Here is a 24,176-nt window from a genome sequence, read left to right on the forward strand (position 1 = left end):
CATCTAACTACTTACATTAAACGTACGCACAACTCTACTTTGAACGCTCAAAATGAACGGCAATTCAAACCAACCAATGGCCTTGCATAATGCAAATCACTTATCATATGGGCTAGTCTGGGATATATTCTTATTACGCCTAGGGAGAGTGGCAGCTAATACCTTGATAAATACCTCGGCTTCGCCTCCGTAATTATCTCGGAATTAGCTGCCACTCCCCTTGGATAATAACAACGATATGCTCGACATGCTCAAACGACAACTAGTAATAAAGCACCATGATTAGGTGACGCAGTTGCAATTTATCTAAGAAAAAACTTTGATAGACAGAACTGTAAGACGAAGGGACAGACAGAGAAGACAGACAAACAGACAAACAGACAAACAACTAACAAGACGGAGAAACAGACTTGTAAGGCAGAAAGACATGTACGCAGACAGACAGATGGTAATAGATGTTCAGATGAAGTCTGTTTACATTAATTTTTAGATCAATGGTGAGAAAATTTAATCAAACACCAGCTAGCTAATTAAACGTGATACTTATCCACGTGAAGGCAGCTAAACAAACAGAGCATAACGTCTATTATACCAGCACATTAGCTGCTGAAAGCCAGTATAATACACATATCCTAGTGTTTCATATGGTGCATATGGTACGTCAGTTCACTAGTTATTATTGTGTAAAGGTGAATGCGCTTTGATAAAATTTACTCCTCTTTCTGGAAATGTTATGACTAGTCTTCTGAAAAATAAACGTTGCAGCTAGTGTCCCTAAGCTCTACTTGATGACTCTCCTGGTATGGCTCGAGTAATAGTCAAACACTGCCTCTGGATCTGCCAGATTTCTGCAATGATACGGGCAAGGCAGGCTTCACTGAAAATGCTTCAAATCTCACATACACCAAACGTGCTTTAATGCCAGCACTTGATTGAATTGTAGGTGATTGTTTAAGACAAGACAACTTGCTTCCAGTGCCCTGCCGGATTCTCACTTGGAGAGAATGCTACCGTCACCATGTCAACTGAATTTCCAATACGGACAAATAAATCTGTAAGCTGCATCACACAATGTCAGTAGAACAAATAAGCGTCCTTCCTTGTAGATGCAATAAGAAGATACCCGACAAGCAAGAGCTTGCATTGTGATGTGCTTTGCATCAATGGCACCAACAGAGTTTAGAAATTCTAAAACTTTCCAGACTCGATCTCGGTTGATGCCCTTAAAGTCCTCTCTATTGGATGGTGCTTTCATAAATACTCAAACTAAAAACTTGTAACATGTTTCCTAGACAATGTGGCATGATTGAGTTGCACGACAGTTGTATGACCAGTTTTATGATAGTCCTATCACTAAGTGGAGAGCTGACGAAAACTGACTTTTTGAAAGTTGATTGATCCCATGTGATGTAAAACGAAGCCAACCTAAATAATAAACATTAATCACTACTGCTCATCACCATTTCGCAATACTAGAGAGACAAAGTGACAGATAAAGTAGACAGACAAACAGAAAAAGAAACATAGGCTGGGTTATTATACTCCAAACTGTTACTAATTACTATCTCAAAATTCCCAAAAAATTTGTTCAATTTCACCTTAATTAACATTGCGTCTCTGTAAATAAGCAGTGCAAATTGTCTTCTATACCAATTACAGTAATTATATAAAGAAACTGAAAGGGATAAAGACAGAGACAAAACTTTACGATAATAAATGAAGAAAGACAGATACGATCAGGCAAATAGTGCACGTGAGTCATTTCATCACATGTATTAGCATTGAAGCATAAAAATGTATTGACTGACAAACAAATAAACGGACAGACAGACCAACCAACAAACAGAAACCTAACAGGCAAACAGAGTAACAAAAAGACAGTTAACATATAAACAGGTGGTGTTCACCTGTATTTAGGAAATATCTAGTGTGCAGTGTAGTTTTGTTTGTCAGTCCTCGTGAATGTAGTAGATGTAATGGACACGAACATTAGCTATTGCTATTTATGCTATAGATGGTTTATATAAATATATGTATTGACAAACAGACAATAAGACAGCTAACAGACAAACTAACAGACAGATATTGCATACAAATCTTTGTACCGTGTTTCAGCATTTTTTGTATAAGCTATGATGTATAAAGAATTTAATGATATACAAACAGACAGACAGACAGTCAACAGACCAAAAGAGAGTAAACAGACGAAACAGACAGAAAGACTTCTAAGAAATAGCCAAAAGAAAGACAGACAGGTACACAGACAGAAAGAACAAGAGGTACATGCACAGACAAGTAGAAACACGAACAAACAGCCAAACAGATTATTCACTACAACTTTGTTTCCGTTACTGTGACTTATGTAACTGGACCCAATGATTCGAGATCTCAATATTTAGCTGTGATGCCTTTTACGTATATTTACTATACGGTAGTATTGATGTTGAAAACGAAAGAAAGACAGACCGACAGACAGACCGACAGACAGACCGACAGACAGATAAAACAGACAAACAGGCAGACAGACCGACAGACAGAAAGACAGAGAGATAATCCTTTCATTCTTTCAGCCAAGACGCTTTGAATCAGGCAGCTTAAGAGGAAGGTTTGCTGCAGCAAGAAGAGAGGAAAGGAAGATGATCAAATAACAAAAACAACAACTTGTTGGCAATACATCAAGCCTCAATTTCAATCCTCTGGTATTTGAACATTTTGGAACATGGGGATCAGAAGCTACCAATCATCTAAACAAACTAGCCAGAAGATCAAGGGATATTGAAGGCTATACAAATAAAGCTGACTTTAGAGGTTTCTGGAGAAAACAATTCTCAATAATATTACAACGATGCAACGATAGAGTCATCCTCTACAAGCTGACACGTGTCTTCCCTGGAGAAGAAGATGAGAACATACACAATAGAGACTACAAAAGTAGTTTGCATTAAACTAAAGCTGAACTCAGTAGATTTCTTGTATTTAATGTTAGAAATGGAACATAGAGTTTGTGTTTTAATACATCCAACGGACAGACAGACAGATAGACAGACAGACAGACAGACAGACAGACGTAGTAATGATAGAAATAAGGTATATTTGCAAAAATATAGAAAGGAAATCGTCACATTTGAAAATGGCTCAAACTGTACACCTCTAGTGTTTTAACATTATGGAACATGGGGTAAGTACGCCATCAAGTTTCTTCATCACCTCTTTGAGTTGTCTGTGAATGAATACGGCTGCAAGAACAGAACGTAATTCAAAGATCTCTTGCGTCGAACTTTCTGTCGCTTTTCAGCGATGTAACGCCCTGGTGCTTTCAAGAAAACTGTGTAGACTTGCTAGAACTAGTAATTCAGATTTAGACTCTTATACAAACAATTGCTAGTTCATTAGTTGCTTTGGTTTGAGCGACCTCGGGTCGCTGGATAATATTTAGCCTGTACTAGCAGTTGCAATATGCAAATATATGTATTGATAGACGGACACACTGAGAGACAGGCAGAGACACAGACAGACATTCCGAGACAAAATCCTCTTCTGGAGAGTGAGAATAGTAACTCTACGACCATTCCAGCTAGAAATGTTGGAACAAGGATATTGGGCATACAAATAGCAAACCCTGAATTTGTTGAAGATGCCTGTCTGGAGTTAGATTATCAAGAACTGACCTACGTCACAAGTCGAGAGATTTGAATAAAGTCCAAAGATGCTATGCTTTGGCTTAGATTTTGACACATTCTTAGAATCAATCATTAAGCATGTTCAGTCCTTCCTGATCTTATAGAAAATCAGCCAATCTTTATGATTTTTAAACTAGTTGAAATTTTATATCTTTGTGTAGTTCAATAAACGATACTGTGTGACTCTTAGCAACTATATCAATCAAGCATGGCAGATATGGACTATCATCGGTCAGCACAATTTTTTAGTCAGCCTTCCCGGGTTCATGGGCTAATTCACTACATTAGCTACAAGCTCGCTGTCCAAATATGAACGCTAATAGTAAAACAAATTGTATCAGCTTTGCAGGATAAGGGTTTACTGGGAAACACATTCAAATCCATCTTGACAGCATTTCAAATGATAAATGGCTTTTCTTTCCAAGCAAAACAGGTCCTAAGCACGAATTATTGGCTGATATGCGTAGCGTTACAGCTTAAAAATACTACATCGCTCCAAGACAAAGCCAAAATTACATCTCTAAATGGCAAAGGGCAAATGGCATGATTATCGTCCATTCCATCCCTAAGAGAGTTTGCTATTAGTTCTTGAAAATTCCAATTGGCGGCTTGTTGAGGCTTGGTATCCCATTTCCTTATAGTGGCGATATTCATACCTGTGATTGTGAAATAACCATCACTGACTCAAGTAGGTACATTCAAATAGCATGCAAATCAGTATGTGCGTCAGTTTGACTGCACGGCGGAATTGTGTCTGTAAGGTCTGACTGCATGAGTGAATTGAAAATACATCACAGGAGAGAAAAGAGACAGGTATCCCACTAGACAGTCGACCAGACATCATAATGTTCGACAAAGGAGCTCAGAGTTCTAGCCAGCAATGCTCAGGCAAAGCGGCCCCTATGAATTCATAACTGCCCACTGCACCTTCCACATACCCGCTAAGCGTTCAAATGTGGCCCTTACGCCTCCAATACTGACTACCCATGCAGCAAGTACTGCAGTGTACGCTACAACTGAAGACGAGCAGTTATAACAAATGGGACGAGCTACACGTTTATTTCAAGGAAGTGATAATGAGGGAGAAGGTGGATACTTGTTAATTATCAGTTTCTAGTGCGACGATTCTGAAATAGCCGCCCGTACAAATGTATCAAAACAAGTGCTATCCATATTCCCTAAAACTCAGTAAAAAATTCAGAGTCATGCGCTCCACTGTAAACGGTCTGAGTGGTAGCCAGAGTACTAACACTGACTCTAAAACGTCTCAGAATCCGTATATCTGAAAAAACGCGATTTCTTTTTTACCTTCGCTTTTGTACGTCTAGGCTAGAGCCTCACTCGAAGAACGTACACTGACGAGAGTCATAAAGAAGCATTCGCATTTGTCCGATGAATTGTACGAGTCAAAAGCTAGAAATGTGAAAACTCCATGCGCCATGCAGTATCAGTCAACTGCTGCTACGCAATTCTATGTATAGGGTTTCTACTCAACGCCACGTTGTTCCGGTCACGTGTATAGTGCTTCAGCCCTGACTGTCCACACCAGATCAGAATGAATCGCGATTCAATCGGGCTAACGAGTGTCCACACTGCATTTTGAAAACGATACCTCCACATCATTTTCGGTATCAAGTGACTGATGACTGATGTGTACGTGTGTGTTCTTTGCTTGTGGAAAGCGTTCATACAGCGACGTAAGGTGAGAGAGAACAAAGGCGAGTGAGGAGGGTTAGATGTTCCGACTACACGCGTAGCTTACATGGAGGTAATGCCCACTATTTCTAATTGGATTCAAGCGAAAGCTATTCTGTCTCCAGTGTGGACAGGGCTTTAGAGTGTAAAGGTGCGTGGGAGTTGTTTATAGATGCAATCAATACTTTTACGTACATCCTCCAGCTGATTAAAATCAATGAAACAAGTATAAAAACAATTTGAGAAAATAATGGGTATGTAGGGATGGGTATGTACTTATTCATGCTTATCTCGGACATCACAATCTTTTTACTTAAAATAATTACATGCGGCAGTATAAAGCTATAACCAAGCAGTCATGTGACACTCACATTACTCGATTCTGAATACATACCCATCCTTACATACCTATCATTTTCTCAACATCTTATATACTTGTATCATGTCACGTGGTTTTTTGATAACCCTGATTGGTCGATACAGCGGGTACAAATCGTTTGTACGCTGGTATGCGCTGGTGTCCTACAGCTCTCAAGGGAGACGCGTATACCCTACCGTATAGCTATGATCAACAGCACAACATGCTGGTATCAACATGTAGTCGATATGCTTCTAGTGAACTACTAAAGAGTAAATGCACTTACACTCAGTCTAATTAGTTACAGTACGGTTACTGACAAACAAGAAGTAAGATTTATGTACTCACAGCTTAAAATGATAGGTAATTTCAAACAATCAATGGCCCTAATTGCATGATACAAATCACCTAGATCATGTTGGCGAATCTCTGATATCATTGTCATTACGACTCGGAAGAGTAGCAGCTAACACCTGGATAATTACCTCGGGTAATAACAACGATATCCTCGATCTACCCATACGATAACTAGTAATTGTATCCAATCGGTAACAAGAAATAACTTTTAATTACTTTAAGGATGTAATCCATGCTCTGCTTTCAGTTTGTCAATCATCTTGATTTGTAGAGGCTACTCCCCTAAACCAGCGGTAATTATTATTTCAGAAATTAGCAGACATGTGCATGCCAAGTCCACGTGCTATACTCATGTACCACGCCTATACCGCTATGCCTTACAAAAATCATGGCTAGAACCCTGGGAGCTGGATCCAACGTGGAGCTAGATGTACCGATTGCTCACACTTGGAACTCGGACATATTCCCTAAGTTTATCAACCACAGATGAGTCGCTGCTTTAAGAAGACAGAAAAGGAAACAAACCAGATACGAGAGAGAGGGAGGTATTCAGTAAGGTTAAGTATAAAAACCATTCAGTTGCTGCTAAATGTTTTTGGTAGATATGGAAAACAGAGATTTGAATATGTAACCAGCTGTAAAAAAATCACAAAATTCAAAAATTACTTACAAAAAATGAAATGATCTGAGTTCAAAAAGAATTTTTAAGAAAAGGTTTGCAGTGCAGTTGCAAAATTTGCAATGCATGCAGGAGTGTTTCCGGGATGTACTTCAGCTCTCAGTGGAGGTGTGTGTGTGTGTGTGTGTGTGTGTGTGTGTGTGTGTGTGTGTGTGTGTGTGTCTGTTTGTGTGTGTGTGTGTGTGTGTGTGTGTGTGTGTGTGTGTGTGTGTGTGTGTATGTCTGTTTGTGTGTGTGCGTGTGAATGTACCAAGTAGATGTAATAATGGACATAATTGTTATGGTGCAATAAATCATTTATGAAGACAGATGATGTATTGACAGGCAAACAAAAAGACAGCTAACACCCAAACAGAAAGACAGACTGAGACAAGGACAGAAAGACAGACAGACAGACAGACAGATTGTTTAGATGGTGTATAATAGTTCAATGTTTGAAAATATATGTATTGACAGACAGACGGACAGACAGACAGACAGAAAATATATGTGATTGACAGACAGACAGACAGACAGACAGACAGACAGACAGACAGACAGACGGACGGACAGACAGACAGAGAGACAGAGAGACAGACTAAGAGAAATACAGACATACAGACAGACACACAGGCAGGCAAGCTGGCTGGCTGACAAGTAGGCAGGCAAGCAGGCAGGCAGGCAGGCAGGCAGGCAGGCAGGCAGGCAGGCAGGCAGGCAGGCAGGCAGGCAGGCAGGCAGGCAGGCAGGCAGGCAGGCAGGCAGGCAGGCAGGCAGGCAGGCAGGCAGGCAGGCAGGCAGGCAGGCAGGCAGGCAGGCAGGCAGGCAGGCAGGCAGGCAGGCAGGCAGGCAGGCAGGCAGGCAGGCAGGCAGGCAGGCAGGCAGGCAGGCAGGCAGGCAGGCAGGCAGGCAGGCAGGCAGGCAGTCAGTCAGTCAGGCAGGCAGGCAGGCAGGCAGGCAGGCATGTAGACCGGCAGAAAGACAAACAGACAGCCTGTCCTAATCTTGAGGTTAACCATATTAGTTGTATGATCAACATTCCACATACAAAAGGTTATTAAACAAGAATATTGGGTATCTTAGTAGTAAACCCTAAGTTTGTTAAAGATGCCATTGTGGAGTTAACTAATGGACTTGACTTTGAATGTCAAAATCAAATAATCTATCTAAATCACTGTGATTAGAACAGCTTGAAAGCTTTCTTTGGCATTGCATCTTTGCAGGAATGTAGAAAATCTTTTTTCTCCAATAGGACATAAACATGACAGCATTAGAGCGGCTTCTGGATTTGCTGACTGTTTTGACAAATGCTGCAAAAATACTCTGCCTTTGTGTTCACCTCAGACAGACAGACAGACAGTTAGACAGACATACAGACGGAAAAACAGTACGACAGACAGACAGACAGACAGACAGAGGTAATTATTCTCATACACATTCTACTTGTACATATTCTAAGATTTTTTAATACAAATCAGTTCTTGCAAACTACCAAATTTATGAACTAATAGACTTGACTTTGAATGTCTAATTCAAATATTCTATCTAAATTACCATGACAGACAGGCAGACAGACAGAAATACCGGCAGACAGACAGATAGACAGACAGAGCACATGACGTAAGGACAGACAGGCAGGCAGGTACACAGAGAAACGAACTAACAGACAACGAATTGTGATAAAAAAGCCATGTGGATACCTTTTCCTTGTGAGATCTTTAGCAGACCGATGGACATTTGATATCAATCTTCTCCTCAACAACGATCGACAAAGCAGAAGCTACTTTTGCCATTTGAGCATCAAAGGTTTCTGTCGATAGTCGTTGGAGCGGACTTAGGCATGGCTCTCTACATCTTGCATCTTCATCTCTTCGAGCTGGTTGTCAAACTCTCCTTGCTCTCTCAAGAGCCAATTTCGTTGTTCCCGTCGGCTGGCTTCCGAGTACACGCTGAGAGTTCATCAGAAGCAGTCATCTGCCATTGTAGTAAGCATGCGCGTTTTGGGTAATAGCCTCGACCAGTGAATAATTTGCAGCCCAGATCTGGTTCGGTACAGTACAACGCCCTTCTGCGCGGCAGTGTATGAAAATATGTAATCAAATCCTTTGGCGCACGTCTTGTTAACTAGATTAGCTAGACTTTGGCGTTGTTCTAACCTCTGTACTTGCAGACGTTACGCGCTGTCAAGCGATAGTTGGTAACTATTAACTTGTACAGGGTGTGTAGCGCTGAAATTGCATATCAGAAAAAGCACTAGCTTGCAGTACGTGCATCGTACGCCTTTGTACTCGTACAATTGTTTCCAGTTGAAGCTAGGTGCAATGCATGCGTCATGCGCTTCTACTACATAAAGACGTACACTGTACTGCACGCTAGCTAGCGAAGATCCCACGCTATAGTCGTTTCCTGTAACGCCGACAAAGTACAGTTGCACATGACTAGCTGACAGCAAGAGGCGATACCGAACCAGAAGTAGTGGTGATGGCAGCGTTTCCGGGGCTGAAATCCACAATGCAGCCAGGGCGAAGCTAGTAGTAAGTTGGGTCGAGTCGCTGACGCTGTGACTATATTGACACCTACTCAGCGTAGTGTCTTCACCGGCGTCGACCATCCTCGTCTCACACATTGCAAAGCGAATACAGCGTAGCTATAGCTACACTGTTAATTAATCGAGGAAATGCATCGTGTGGTAATTTATGTGTTGTAGCGTACACCTCTAATTACCTAATAGTGACACTTTTGACACCATGCATTCACACGTAATTAGAGACACGACGTTTGACACCCCTACATCCATGTGCTATAGTAGAGAACTAAACCTCCTATACTCTTCTATCACTCATGCACTATATTTGCTACTTTCTTTTAAGTGACAATACACTTACTCGTACGCCTTGAGGACCCTGGTGGCCAACATCTCCCTACAAACGTTAGGATAAAGCATCAGTTAAGACGGAAACTAGACAAAGTGTTACTTAGTAACCTTTAATCCCTTTTCTCCAATGCACATGCTGTTGTTTTCATTCGTATCGATTGTTGATGCAGTCAAAACGGCGTTGCAAATTGTAGTCATAAGCAAATACAAATACGGTGTCCCTCTCTTCTTCTCCAACATAACAAACATCTGCATGGCAGCAAGACCCACACAGTCTAGATAGTCTCTGTTTACTCACACAAACTATTTAGTCTGAACGCTGCAAATACGTACATACACAAAGTCTCTGAGCTGATCGGAAGAAATTGAAATACAACTGATGCAGATCAATGCCAGACTTGAATAGAGAGCACGTTGAAGAGCAACTGAGCTGAGCAGTTACAAGACAAAGAGTGGCGTAATTGCAAGATGAATAGCAGCATTGTACTGCATGTCTGGAGAACCTGGCATGATGTTCCAACCAATATTGCATTAGAAAGGCTGACCAATGACAATTCTTGTAAACTCATATTTACATAAGTTACATCCTTGTGAGTGGGTGTCGATAAACGAAAACGGCGGAGCTAGCCTCATACGCAACAGTTCCAGGTAAAATAGACTTTCGCACATTTAGCCCAACTTTTTTGAATTGAATTTCCGTTGTCACTGATCAATATGTCGTAGAGAACAGTTGAGAGAGGGAGGAGCTGTTTGTTTGAACAGTGATATCCGGATGTATTGTTTGCAATTATTTTCTGGTTATACATAGTACTCTTAGCTGTAAGCGTCGTGTAGATACACAAGCTGTTGTTGTATGTGTGACGTTAGTTAATTCTATATATACCGCTGACTAAATCATGAACTGTATTTCTTTTGCCTAATACGATATCTAAATTTGTTCAATTAGTGCAAACGCTGATTGCAGGTCCAAAGAATGATGTATTACAATGAAGCAGTGTGTTATATAATCACTGATATAGTAACGTGCGCTAAGACGTATAACTATTATACTACTACATTACATCATTCCCCGTCAGACGAAGGGCTACAGTCCGAGTCAACATTAATCATTTAAATATTGTGGGAGACATCTTTGACTTTGGGATCTTCTAAGTACTTGCGAAGCTTTATGCAGTACTTGAGTTTGAAGCTGATTCCACGGGATCATATAAATCTCCCTGATTATCCTATTGCAGAGTCCGTGGAAATAACTGATAGAATCTCTGTCTGTTGGTTTACATTAGATATAGTATCCAAAAATACCCTCTTTGGTTTACATCCGTTCTAATATCTTTAAACGCAAGTTACATAGTAGATACGGTTATATTCTATCCTGATGAAGAGTCACATCCGTCATCCCACATGGTCAACAAACCTTGTATAACACATCGGATATCATTCTAACAGCCTTAAAAGGCCTATCCATGGTGGACAGAAAGAACGAGATACTTATTCTCTCTACTAGGACGTGTAATCCCCGATAGATCTCCAATACTGTATGGTGTGAAGTGCAACTTTGATTTCTTGTACTATCTTTGTCTTTCGTTTGACCTATAACAAAAGTTTTTCTTTAACTTTTGGTATATGTTAGCAACAGAAGACAAACTGTTCTCTACGTAAGCCATTGGTGATGTTATCTTGTGTCCTGTTATTTTGCACACAGAATCTGCGGCAGCTTGTAACAATGGTTTAGGCATATCTTTGAAAGCAATTCTATATAGATAGATAGATAATACATATATTTATACAGGCAGCCCTAAAAGCCTAACGCTGATCTTGCTAGGAGGCCTGAATATATATATATATATATTAAATATATTCTTCTCCTATGCAAACTACCTCAAAGTGCCCCAGACTACCCCAAACTACCCTACCCACCAACTCCCTAAAACATAACTACATTACAGTAACAGGAAAATCCCATATATATATATATATTTATATATATATATATATATATATATATATATATATATATATGAAATGTCTTTATTCGACTCATCGTACGACGTATTGCAAGCCAGTTAGACTTGTGTCAGATGATTTTGCTTTGTTATATTGATAGAAATCTATCACCTTTGCTAGCATTTCCCCAATGTCCTATTAAAACATTCTACCGCACCATTTGCTTGGACGTGATATGCCGTTGACTATAGGGCTATAAGGCGTTCTTTCAACGGATCTCGCGTTCTTTGATGTGGTGGCGTCCTTTACCACATGTATGACAAGATTTGGTGTGATCCCTAATATCCCTATTTACTGTCCTCCACCAAAATCGATTCAATATCCCAGTCAATGTCTTCTTGACACCTTGATGCCCTGAGAAAGAATTATCATTTTATGCGCTAGCCGAAGTTCTTTAGGTATCAGAGCAATAGGTACGACAATCTCGGAATGCCCGTGAGATAATGTTCTATGTAATATTTCATCTTTAGAGAGCGTTACATCTCCTGTAGTAAACGTTGTAATTGTAGTGGTTTTGCATGATCCAAACTCGATTGTTTCGATGTATCTTCACTATCATGGCTAGATGTCGCCGATAAAATGGTATCTCTCTTCTGAGAATCCTTAAAAGTGGTTGTCCTCCAACCATTGTCAACATACAAACTATTGGTGAGATTCCTTGAAGAGAAAAAATGACCATGGACTTGCTATTTTGTCTTCCCAAGGAAACTGTTTTTCTTCATTACCAAATCCAAGACGACTGAGATCGTCCGCTACTGTATTTTGATCTCCTTTTATGTATTCAGTATTGAAGCAGTATTTTTGTAATTCCGCTATCCATCTGGCACGACGAACCCACGGGTCTTTCGAAGTAGATAGATATTGGAGTGGAAAATGATCAGTCCACAGCAAAAATTTTGTTCCAGGCGAATGGTGTCGAAATCGCTGACATGCCATAACCACTGCAAGAAATTCTCTATCATATGTAGAGTATCTTCTCACTGCAATTAGATAAAACTCTACTAGAATAATTATGCAATCGGTCGTAGTCCTTCCGAATATTCCTGTGCCAGTTCTGCGCCAATCCCTAGAGTATATGTATCTGAAGTCAAAACAAATGGTTTAGCTGCTACACGATGAGACAAGATCACTGCTGTAGACAGTTTTCGTTTCAAAGTATTAAATGCATCTTGACAATGAGTTGACCACTGAAATTTCTGTTCTCCAGCTAACATAGATGTGTAAGGTATTGCAATTGCAGTATACCGTGCAATAAATCGACCATAAAAACCAGTGATGCCTAAGACAACCTTTAGCTCCTTGACCGTAGTAGGTGTAGGTATTCTTTCAATACCAGCAGCCTTCCATAGATCAGGATTAATTCCTTCCGCAGTAACTTAAAATCCACAGAATATTGCCTGAGTTGTAACAAATTGAGATTTCTTAGCATTTGTTTAAGTCGAAGTACTTGTTTGTGAAGAGTTGTAAATGCTTTTTCCAACCGATCCAAATGTAATTGATGTGTATCTGAAACTACAGAGAAGTCTTCCATATAGATCGAGGACTAGCAGAATTGATGTCAAGTGTCCCAGAACTAGTGACATCATTCGACAAACGCTGCTGGACATCTCTTCAACCCAAAGGGTATTCTGTTAAATTCGTACAGCCTGAAGGTATCCGGACCGTTGTCTTTTTCTTGTCCGGCATGCTAAAATATTTTGCTCTAAATTTTACTCAATCACCTCTTGAAGGTTCCCATGCAGTTGGTACTGCCGTGTTTTAGTTTGAGTGTTTAACTGTAGTCTACGCATAAACGAAGACTCCCATCACTCTTTCTAACTGGACATATGTTCAACATCCACTAAATACCATTTATTGTCTGAAAAAGCGAAAACGTTCCGACGACGTTCTAGAAGATTTTCCAATTGTAGTATCTCATCAGAGATCAACGAATCACCCAGATCTATTTAACCATTGGGTTGTAAATATTGGTACTCTTTCCGAATTCTCTTCCATCCTCCCTATTCAATGCAGTTGCTTCGGTAAATTCCACCAAACTCTGTCCCTTATGTATCACTACAAGTTCTGTGCAGACATTCGTAACTTTCACAAGAATATCCTATTCTTTCCCTCCAACGCAATAGGTTGCACATTCCAAAATTAAGTCCTGAACGTTCAGACGACTCATCTACTACTTCTACAATTTCTGGCCATTCGCTAGTAACATTGGAGTGTATATTTCTCCAAATTGTGGTTTCTTGCCTGGTTGCAATAGTACACTCCTTGTCGAATATACCCAACCAAAATTCAATAAACGCCCTTCAGACATTGTTGGTTCTGATTTGACTGGTTGGACTGTTGTCACTGCTTCCTTTTCAAGACCAATTGTTTATTAGCAACACCTATCTGGACCTCAAGAGTCGACAAAATATCAGTGCCCAAATCCCATGAATGGTCTATTCCTTTCACAACGTAAAACGAAGTGTATACCTTGTGAGATCCCAACTGAAACGACGTAACTACAGTTCCATCACTCCGTAAGCTAGTACCATCACCAAGTATTGGTTGGCGAACAATATTCCAACTAACGTACTGTCATGTGGTTCATCTGAATAACATCAAGTGCTATCAAGCTGATGTCTGCTTCTGTATCCACTTAAAAGGAAAGAGGTTGTTCGTCAATATTAGCGGTAACCATAATTTGAATGGGAAGAGCTGGGGCTAAATTAGTGATCTGACCTCCTCTCTTCAATGCCGGAGATGCAGCAGTACAGTTTCGGGCAATATGCCCCGGTCTCAAACATCGATAACCATCATGAAAATGAGAACAATTAGACTGGACGTGGCTAATATCACCACATCTATAACTTCTCTTACCAAGCGTTGGATTGCTGATACTTCTTTCTAAGTGTCCACCTTCCACCGCGACCACGCATCGAATGCACTGTCGCTTGAGTGACTAAATTGTAGTTGTCAAAAGCGGTAAATGTCTGACGAGTAGATGACGTATCTCTGTAAATATCCATGTCTCGTCTGGAAACTTGATTGACTGCTGAAGCCGGGAAACTGCTTTGATTGACTGAACTTGCATTTGGTCTGACGGAGGAAATTCCAGCTAATCAAAGTTGATTGACTTCATCAGCTAATTCTTTGACACTTTTGGAGTTAGCAGTCTTGTCCATTCTCAACAGAACTTGGAATTCCTTTGGTAGACCATCTAGGAATGCGCCTCTGGCTAAAGTAGTCGCGGACCCACTATCAAACAATGTATACGCTATCCGTACCAAATTTCCAATGTCGGGTGCAAACGGCGCTGGAGGATCTTGGAACTGTTTCCTTTTCTGCCGCGCAACTGAGACGGCTATCTATCGCCACATTACGTAATTGCTTCTCTAGCAAAGCTGCAATAACGTCAAAGCTTTGTTTATTACCCTCATTCTCCAAACGTCGATAATTCTCAAAAGCCGCTCCTTCCAATCGTGAGGCTAAGGCGAGTGCCTTCTTCTCACCTTCAAAACACTTGAGCGATGTCCAGACATTAATAATATCTAAACAGGAAAGTAAATTTTCAGTTCCGTCAAACACCGGAGGCGAATCACTTTGCATTCTTATAATCCCGTTCTTGTAACCAATGTAGTGCACACGGCGAATGCAGGTAAAAAGGCTGATGTATTACAATGAAGCAGAGTGTCATATATTCACTGGTATGCTAACGAGAGCTAAGACGTCTAACTTGTACACTATTACATTACATTTGCAACTCATCAAAATTAATATACTTGTATAGACTCGTACCGTCCTCTCCTCGATCGCACTCAGTATTAGAGTGAGGAGTTCTAAATTCAATTTTTAAAAAAAAATTGTATTGAAGAGATCTAGAATAGACCCCTCTCTCTCGCTTGAATTTGCGCGCAAACAATGAGAGTCAATATTTTGTGGTCTCTAATATCTTCCAGCTGTCTCGGAGCTGCATCTCTCTAGGTCCCGATATGGGTTAAAGATATTGTGGAAAACAAAAATAATTTTGGTCTTGCCTCAGCAACCCAATAAGTACTATTATAAAAATTTTTTCTTTTCGGATGGTTTTTAGCGTTTACACAGAAACACACACACACACAATTTGATATATATATATATATATATATATATATATATATATATATATATATATATATGTTATAGTCATTTAATTTTATTACAAAAGACTGAGGTGTAACTATTATATCTTGTAATAGTTTTGTAATGATTTCTTTTAGTAATGTCAGTTATGATTGGGGTTTGGTAATTGATTCCTCCCATTACATATTGGGGCGCCGGATACGGCATTTCCTCGATTAGGTAATATGAGCGTTTGATTGTTGCCACCTGCCTTAATCTTATTATTGGGCTCATCTTTTATAGAAAAGGGAGCCGGCACAGGGTGAACCGTCTATCCTCCTTTAGCTGGTATACAAACACATTCAGGAGGGTCACTTGATATTGCAATTTTTTGTTTACATTTAGCTGGGGCATCTTCAATTCTTGGTGCAATAAATTTTATTACTACTGTATTTAATATAAGGACACCAGGAATACCTATGGACAAACTGCCTTTATTTGTTTGACCTGTGCATATTACTGTATTTTTATTGTTATTAGCTTTGCATGTTTTAGCAGAAGCAATAACCATGTTATTGACGAATAGAAATTTTAATACTACTTATATATATATATGTAACTTGAAGTATGGTCCGGCCAAAATGGGACCGACCGGACGGTTTCTGTAAAGAATATTTCTAGTCTAGTCTCTCGCAAAAGCCCTCTTAACGCGTGCGAGAAGAGCGGAGAGGAGCAGTGACCGCACTCGAAAGAGGGTTCGGCATATAATTGGGAACGAAAAAGGAGTGACCAACGCCTGACGTCGTCTCTATAGCACGTGTAGCACGCGCAGCAAGCGCATGCCTCGGCTGATGGCTAGCTATTATGTCACTCGATACGCTGAAATGATACGTTGTGCAAGCGCATTGTTTCACCGTCGACTGTAGCAGATAATGTAGTTTACTTGAAGGGGACAAAGACTGAGGAGATCGAAAAGTAACAGTAGGTCATTCCTTCATACAAGGGTACTAAGAGGCTGATATTCAGATGGCAAGCTTAAGCTAGCTCGGATGCGAATGCCGTTCAAATGGTCAATGTGAAGTACGTTCTATCGATGGTAAGAGTTGACGCGATTTTAGCGGTCCGTAGTCCCTATAGACCAAGGAAGTTGTTACAGTTAGCGCAGTTATGACTCACATGATAAAAGGTACGTGATGACGATCATAGGAGTTGACTCATTAATAAACGACCAGACTCACCAGAACCAGGCAGTTTCGCAGTTATGAATCACGAGATGAAACTTACATGACGCCTGATATATAAGTAGGAGCCATAAGTCGATCGATGTTGAAATAGAAGACAGACAGACAGACAGACAGACAGACAGACAGATAGACAGAAGGACAGACAGACTGACAGATAAATTGTTTCATTGATTTTAAAGAAGTTTAAAGATACAAGTAAATTTTAAAAAAATAAATATATCCACCTCAGTCCATTACTCTGTTCATCAATTCAGACCTAATCGATTAAAAACTGAATACCCTTATTTCTAAATTTGTCTATCTCTACTGAACATGTGAGAGGCGAGTTATTTTTCGAAAGATCAATTGGCTGTTGCATGTCTGTAATAGAACAGAAAAACGTCGTCTCCAGTCAGTGAGAGATTCTGCTGCTATGATATCTCCAATACCTTTTGTCTGTTTTACCAGTTCTTGTAGAAACAATTCTGCCGACTCGCCCAACCTACCAAAATGTTCAAAGACAAGACGAATGATTGTGGGTGTTGAGCAACTCAGCAAAATTCTCCGTGTTGTATTTTTACATTTTTTCTCTTCTCTCTTCAGTGCTGCATAGTCATCTACCTGCCTTGGTTGTTTGACGGTATCAAGACTCCATAGATGTGCAAAAGAAATATCCATTTGACTATCTTTCCAAGACAGAAAAACAGACAGATGCAATGCTAAGTTGATTAGTAGAAATTACGAAAAGCAGGACAGTTTGAAAACTCTCTGAACGTTGATGAAGCATTTGTTAATTAAAGTAGTTGGGTTTTGTTGTGTGACCTATTGTTGGCTTTTGGACTGGTGTTTGGACAATTAGTCTGCAAGAGTGCGGATGTAGGAAAATATATGTATTGACAGACAGACAGACAGACAGAAAGACAGACAGACAAAAAGACAGACAGACAGACAGACAGACAGACAGACAGACAGACTGACTGACAGACAGACAGACAAACAGACAGACAGACAGACAGACAGACAGACAGACAGACAGACGGACAGACAAAGAGGTGGACAGACAGACAGACAGATAGACACACAGTCCTAATATGGAGGTTAACCGTAGTACCTCTATGAACACTTTCAGCTACAAATGTTGGAACAAGGATATTGGGCATCTCAATAGCAATCCTTGAGATTGTTGAAGATGCCTGTCTGGAGTCAGCAAATCAGAAACAGACCTATCTGACAAGTTGAAAGATAGGAATGATGTCCTTAGGTGCTATGATTTTGCTTAGATTGTGTCACATTTCAAAAATCAATCATTTAGTATGTTCAGTCGTTCCTGATCGTATCAGACCGTCAACAGATCTTCATGATTTTTAAACTAGATGAAATTTTACATCTTTGTGTCGTTCAATAAACGACTCTGTGTGACTCCAAGCAACTATACCAATCAAGCATGGCAGATTTAGCCTATCATCAGTCAGCTTAGCTATGCAGGTTCATGGGCTCCTTCACTTCATGAGCTCCCAACTCAATATAAACCCTAATAGTACAACAAATTATATCAACTTTCTAGCCTATGGGTTTACTGGTCCTCAGTCTCAGTCCATCCTGACAGCAATTCAAATAACATATGGCATTTCTTTCCAAGCAAAAAAGAGATTAAGCACAAATTATCTTCAAATCAGCAAATTAGCAAATTAGCTTCAAGCCTTCTACAAAACAGCGCATCGCTCCGAGACAAAGCCAAAATTACATGTCTAAATGGAACAGACCAAGAGCATGGTTAAAAGTCATTCCATCATTAAGAAAGTTTGCAACTAATTGTTGAAAGTTCCAATCGGCGGCTTTGTTGAGGGTTGGTCTCCCATTCCCTTATACTGACGATATCCATACCTGTGATTGCGAAAGAACCACTGACTCAAGTGGACACCATCAAATTGCATGCAAGTCAGGATGTGGGCCAGTTTTAGTGCAAGGGTACATTGTGTCTGTGTGATCTGACTGCTTGAGTGAATTGAAAATACAGCACAAGAGAGAAAAAAAAGGTATTCCACTTCACAGACAGTCGACCAGACATCATAACGTTCGACACATGAGCTCAGAGTTATAGCGGGGCATCCTAACGCATAGGGGACCATACGCCTTCAGAACTGCCGTCTAAGCCTTCGACACACCCGCTACGTTTGCAGAGCGGACCAAAACGCCTGCAATACTGCATATCCATGCAGTAGCTACTACAGCGAGTGTACGCTACTCCTGCACATGTGCAATTATGACAAACGGGAGGGACTGACTAGACAGTCTGTTCATTACCTGTCCAATCGTCTATCTCTGTAGAAGATAGAGACTTGTCAATCATGACCTTCTAGTTGCAAATACTTAGCATTGTATTGGTAATGAGAAACAGCTTAATTAATTTAAGAATGTAATCCATACCCTACAAACAATTTGTCAAACAGTGATGTGTTCACACTAGGGTTTAGAACTGGATTTGCTACTGCCTAGCATAACCAATTACAATAATCAGGTCAGTTTACAACAGGAATGTGGGTTAGATCAGGGATAGCCTAGCCCTTCCGAAATGTAGGGTTACCGCTCGATTTGGCTGCGGTTAGCGCTTCTGAAAACAACTCAGTTTATTCATACGGCGTACCACAGTAATGAATAAAAGAAGATTGCTCTACTTTGTGTCGGTCCGGCAGTTTTTTTCTTGAGCAAATCGAATCCGCAGCACGGCTTGAGGAATTCTGTAGTGAAAGACGTTGCCGCATCCGTAGATAAAGCAACTGTTGCTGTTCTATCACACGCATGTGGTGACTACACCTAAAGAAGGCACTCGAAGACGGAAAGTGGTCGGAAGGCGTTTCAATTCTTGCGCAGGAATTGAGTAGCGTAGCTTGAGTACATGATACAATCAGTTGCAGTCTGCTAGAGATCACACAGCTAATTAGTGGCAGCTCAACATGTGAGAACACACAATGCGCGTGATAGTACAGCAGGGTGTTATGATTAATTAGCGCTAACCTAAGTGTGAACACCGCCAGTGTGATTAGTAGAAGCTAATACCCCAAAACAGCGGTAATTTTTTTGTAAAAAATTTGCACAGACACGTACATCCAACAACCACGGGCAGGACTCGTGTGCCACTCTACGCCTTCCAAAAACCGTGGCTAGAACGTTAACCCTGGGAGCTGGATCCAATCTGGAGCTATAAGTACCGCTTGCTACCCCTTGGAGCTCGGACATATTCCTCATTCTATCAAAAACAGATGGAGTCGTTGCATCAAGAAGACAAAAAGGGAAACATGCCAACTACGACAGAAAGGGAGGTATCCAGTAAGGTCCAGAAAGAAGAATATCTAGACTGGCTGAGTAAAAAAGATCTAAAAAATCCAAAAATTAGTTTGTAAAGCTAAAATAATCTAAATTAAAAAATAATTTTTAGCTGCAATAATTGCAATGCATGCAAGTGTGTTTCCGAGAAGTATATTGTGGTTCAATAAATGACTAGTTGTAACTTCAAGCAAATTTACAAATCAAGCATGACTGGGTTATCTTTCATTAGTCAGCCTTCCTAGCTTCATGAGATCATTCACTAAATGAGCTACAAACTCGTTTTCCAGACATAAAGTACAGTACAACAAATTATATCAGCCTTCCAGCCTATGGGTTTACTGGGCAACAGTCTCAACTCGATCTTAATTGAAAGCATTTCAAGTGTCAAGCAACATTTCTTTCCCTGTAAAAAGGCTTTAGCACCAATTATTGGCAGATATCACTAAAGCAACAGCTTCAAGCATTCTAGAAAATTCTACATCGCAACAACACAAAGTTAACATGGCAAAGGCGTCAAGGCATGGCTATCAGCCATTCCATCCTTAACGAAATTCGTCTTTAATACCTGTAAATTCCAGATGGCGACTTCGTTGAGGCTTGCTCTCCCATCGCCTTATAGTAACGATATTTACACCTGTGATTGTAAAAGAACCATCACTGACTCAAGTGGATATCATCAAATAGCATGCACGTCAGGAGACGGGCCAGTTTGAGTGCAGAACAGCATTCTGTCTGTGTGATCTTACTGCTTAAGCGAATTGAAAAGAGAGAACCAAGAGACAGGCAATATATTTCAGACAGTCGACCAGACAACACAGTGTTCAACGCATGAGATGGACACAACATGGAGCTAGATGTACGTCTTGCTCACCCTTAGAGCTGTAAATATTCCGTACATTTACACTAAAGAGGAAGCCGCTGCATCTAGAATACAAGAAAGAAAAGACGCCAGACAAAACAGAAAGAGAGGTGTCCAGGAAGGTTATGTGTAGAGATGATTCATTTGGTGTTAGACTATTTGGTAGATGGGGACAGAAGAGAAAAGAATACCCAGACAAGTGGTGAAAAGATCTAAAAATGAGTTTGGAAAACTAAAATGATATAAGGTAAAAGACAATTGGAAAAAATGTTTGCTATGCAGCTACAGAACAGTCATTGCAACAGTTTTTCCGAGAAAAATTCAGCTCCCAGTGACCAGCTATGTGTGTGTGTGTGTGTGTGTGTGTGTGTGTGTGTGTGTGTGTGTGTGTGTGTGTGTGTGTGTGTGTGTGTGTGTGTGTGTCTTTGTACGTGTTGGTATGTATTAAGTTGATGTAATGGACACGGAGATTAGTTTAATTAATTGCTATAGCGTTATAGTTTAATTACATAGAAACATGTATTGACAGAGAAAACAAAATGGAGAGCTAACATCCAGAAAGACAGACTGACAGACAGACAGACAGACAGACAGACAGACAGACGAACAGACAAACAAACAGACAGATAGACAGACATATATACAGACAGAAAGACAGAGAGACAGACAGACAGTAAACATATTTGAAATGGCTCAAACTGTACACCTCTAGTGTTTGAACATTAAGAGAGATGGGGTGAGTACGCCATCAAGTTTCTTCATCACCTGTCTGAGATGTCTGTGAATGAATACGGCTGCAAGAGCAGCAGAGAATTCAAGTCTCTCTGGCGTCAAGCTTTTTCTGTTGCTCTTCAGCGATGTAACGCCCTGGTGGTGTCAAGAAGACCGTGTAGAATTTAAGTAGTAAATTAGATTTAGCCTCTTATCACAAATAACTGGTAGTTCATTATTTGCTTCGCTGTTGCCGGACAAAATTTAGCCTGTACTAAGAGCTGCAATATTCAAATATACGTAAGTATTGAAAGACAGACGGACAGACAGACTGACAGTCATGTGGACAGACAGACGACAGACGACAGACAGAGAGACAGACAGTGTTCTATTCTTCCATAAATGCATGGGCGTATCTGTGGCCCCTGCCATCACATACAAATGTGGCGCAAACACTATCAATGAACCACTAGATACCATCTAATCACTACATATAATATATTTAACGTTAACAGTAGACAGACAGACAGACAGAGACACAGACAGAGACCCAGACACAGAGACAGACAGAGGGACAGGCAAACAGAAAGAAAGACAGACAGATGGACAGACAGACAGAGAGACAGAGAGACAGACAGACAGACAGGCAGACAAACAGAACAGCTAACGAAGGGACAAGCAAGCAGTCAGGCACACAGAAAAACGGACTAACAGACAGCGGATTGTGATAAATCGCCGAATGGATACCTTTTCCTGGTGAGATATCTAGCTGATCGATGGACATTTCATATCGATCTTCTCCTCAACAATGACAAGGCAGAAGCTACTCTTGCCATTTGATCACCAAAGGTTTGCGTCGACATTCGTATGTAGCGGAAATGGCTCTCTGCATCTTGCATCCTCATCTCTTCGAGCAGGTTCTCAAATTCTTCTTGATCTCTCCGCCGTTGAAAGATCCAATTTCGTTGTTGCCATCCCCCGAGTACAGGCTGACAGTTCATCAGAAGTAGAAGCAGCCAGTCATCTAACGATCTTTATACATAGTAATAATAGAGCATGCGCGCTCCGTATCGACTGCAGCCCCGTATGTGCTCTTCACCGCCTCTGTCAAATAGAGCATGGAAAACCATGGTATTTTCATGGAATTTTCATGATAATTTTGCCATGGAAACACATGTTTTCTATGGAAAGCATGTGAGAAACATTCCACGGAAAGCATGTTAAAATACCACGGTTTTCCATGGTTATCCATGGTATAATGGGTTCATGGAAACCATGGTTTGCATGATCATGTGAACATTATATTCCCAGGTCATGCAATTAGTTATGAATGAAGGCACACTCATGAATCTTTGTTGTACGTTTGTGTTCAGTTAAAACAATTGTTCTATATCTAAGCAAACATGCACAGATAGTCTAGAATGATTGACAATCACTATATGCCAAGTGTTTTCAATGTTCACTCTTGTAGCGACAAAATTTGATTTTGGCGGCCAGGCACTGATTAATTTCGCTGGTTTTACAACTAAGGAAATGCTTTTGGATCAGCGCTAAAAAGAGAACAGTTTAACTTAGCACAAAATTGAAACATTGGAAACACTGAATATGCTTACTGTGTAGAGTTAGTAGTTTCTTGGCAGGAAGAGGGGGCCTGGCGTCAAGATTCCTGTAGGTTTTTCTGCCTCAAACGCTGCATTTCTTCAATTCTTCATTACTACATAGTTTGACTGCCAGGTCTCTGACAGCAATTGAAGGCTTCTGGGCTTCTTTAGTTGTGGCTTTTAAAGTTGCTTAATAACGCATCAAACGTTCAGTAAAGTGTTGGAATTAAAATTAGCAATAGGAACTGTGATACTCATGCTGTGTCCATTTGTGTCTTCAGAGTTGTCCTAAAATTTAAAACAAGCAAACCAATGTTACTGTTACTAAGTGACTATTTAATCAACAATACATGAGCTATACTTACCTGATCACTGTCACCTTCGTATTCATAACTTCATAACTTTGAATTCAACTTCGAAACTTCCTGTAAAATCAAAATATACCAATAATACAAAATAACCAACTAAGAGAAACATTCTCCAAAATTATGTATATCAGAAGAAAGTCTAGCAATCAAGGTGACAACAACAATCAAAACTCTTCCAAGTGCAATTGCATACAGTTGACCCTCAATCATTCGACCTCCTTCGGCCAAACTCAGAAGACAAAAGATAAAAGAACAAAAACAAACAAAGTGTCTGAGCTTCAATTACACCTTGAAATTTAAATTTCCATTAGAGTTATTTTCCGGAAATATGACTTGAGAAGCTCTGAAACATTTATACTACAAAACAAACCTAGTAATGGCAT

The sequence above is a fragment of the Corticium candelabrum genome, chromosome 20, assembly GCF_963422355.1.
Source record: "Corticium candelabrum chromosome 20, ooCorCand1.1, whole genome shotgun sequence".
NCBI classification, from domain to species: domain Eukaryota; kingdom Metazoa; phylum Porifera; class Homoscleromorpha; order Homosclerophorida; family Plakinidae; genus Corticium; species Corticium candelabrum.